The sequence below is a fragment of the Polyergus mexicanus genome, unplaced genomic scaffold, assembly GCF_030449975.1.
Source record: "Polyergus mexicanus isolate NDT 795.1 unplaced genomic scaffold, iyPolMexi1.0 SCAF_227, whole genome shotgun sequence".
Classification (NCBI taxonomy): domain Eukaryota; kingdom Metazoa; phylum Arthropoda; class Insecta; order Hymenoptera; family Formicidae; genus Polyergus; species Polyergus mexicanus.
This window is the reverse complement of record NW_027223547.1, coordinates 17,501-19,202: the sequence shown is the minus strand read 5'-3', so window position 1 is coordinate 19,202 and position 1,702 is coordinate 17,501.

Below are 1,702 nucleotides of genomic sequence, written 5' to 3'. Positions count from 1 at the left end.
AAGCAGTGGTATCAACGCAGAGTACTCTCAAAACAATGTGACACTACTAGGCGGCCGGTTCACGGATCGGTCGTCGCACGAGCCCGGTTTGCCGTACGGCGCCATCGCCCGTCGTCGGGATCTCACCGCTACGACGGCACGGCGTCTAACGGTCGATCATGGGTTTCGCGAGTTCGATGTCGAGACTCGGAATCGTCTGTAGACGACTTAGGTACCTGGCGGGGTGTTGTACTCGGTAGAGCAGTTACCACGCTGCGATCTGTTGAGACTCAGCCCTCGGCTTGGGGATTCGTCTTGTCGGTTAGACGAGACCCCACAAGGGCCGTCGTCGTTGCTCCTACGGTCGAAAGCAACACGCGGCGAGGGACATAGGCTCTCGCCCGTTCCTACGGCCGAAAGCAACACGCGGCGAGGGACATAGGCTCTCGCCCGTTCCTACGGCCGAAAGCAACACGCCGCGAGGGACATAGGCTCTCGCCCGCTCCTACGGCCGAAAGCAACACGCCGCGAGGGACATAGACTCTCGTTCGCTCCTACGGCCGAAAGCAACACGCCGCGAGGGACATAGACTCTCGTTCGCTCCTACGGCCGAAAGCAACACGCCGCGAGGGACATAGGCTCTCGCCCGCTCCTACGGCCGAAAGCAACACGCCGCGAGGGACATAGACTCTCGTTCGCTCCTACGGCCGAAAGCAACACGCCGCGAGGGACATAGGCTCTCGCCCGCTCCTACGGCCGAAAGCAACACGCCGCGAGGGACATAGGCTCTCGCCCGCTCCTACGGCCGAAAGCAACACGCCGCGAGGGACATAGACTCTCGTTCGCTCCTACGGCCGAAAGCAACACGCCGCGAGGGACATAGACTCTCGTTCGCTCCTACGGCCGAAAGCAACACGCCGCGAGGGACATAGACTCTCGTTCGCTCCTACGGCCGAAAGCAACACGCCGCGAGGGACATAGGCTCTCGCCCGCTCCTACGGCCGAAAGCAACACGCCGCGACGAGACCGTCGCTTTTCGACTTTCCGTACACCGGAGGTACCGCCCGCAAACGGATCGGTGCGTGGTCGACAGTCCGTGCGCCGGAGGTACCGCCAACGACGAGACTTTGACGATTTTCGACTTTCCGTAAACCGGAGGTACCGCCCGCAAACGGGTCGGTGCGTGGTCGACAGTCCGTGCGCCGGAGATACCGCCAGCGACGGGACTTTGACGATTTTCGACTTTCCGTAAACCGGAGGTACCGCCCGCAAACGGATCGGTGCGTGGTCGACAGTCCGTGCGCCGGAGGTACCGCCAGCGACGAGACTTTGACGATTTTCGACTTTCCGTAAACCGGAGGTACCGCCCGCAAACGGGTCGGTGCGTGGTCGACAGTCCGTGCGCCGGAGATACCGCCAGCGACGGGACTTTGACGATTTTCGACTTTCCGTAAACCGGAGGTACCGCCCGCAAACGGGTCGGTGCGTGGTCGACAGTCCGTGCGCCGGAGGTACCGCCCGCGACGGGACTTTGACGTTTTTCGACTTTTCGTATTCCGGAGGTACCGCCCGCGACGGGACTTTGACGATTTTCGACTTTCCGTAAACCGGAGGTACCGCCCGCAAACGGGTCGGTGCGTGGTCGACAGTCCGTGCGCCGGAGGTACCGCCAGCGACGAGACTTTGACGATTTTCGACTTTCCGTAAACCGGAGGTACCGCCC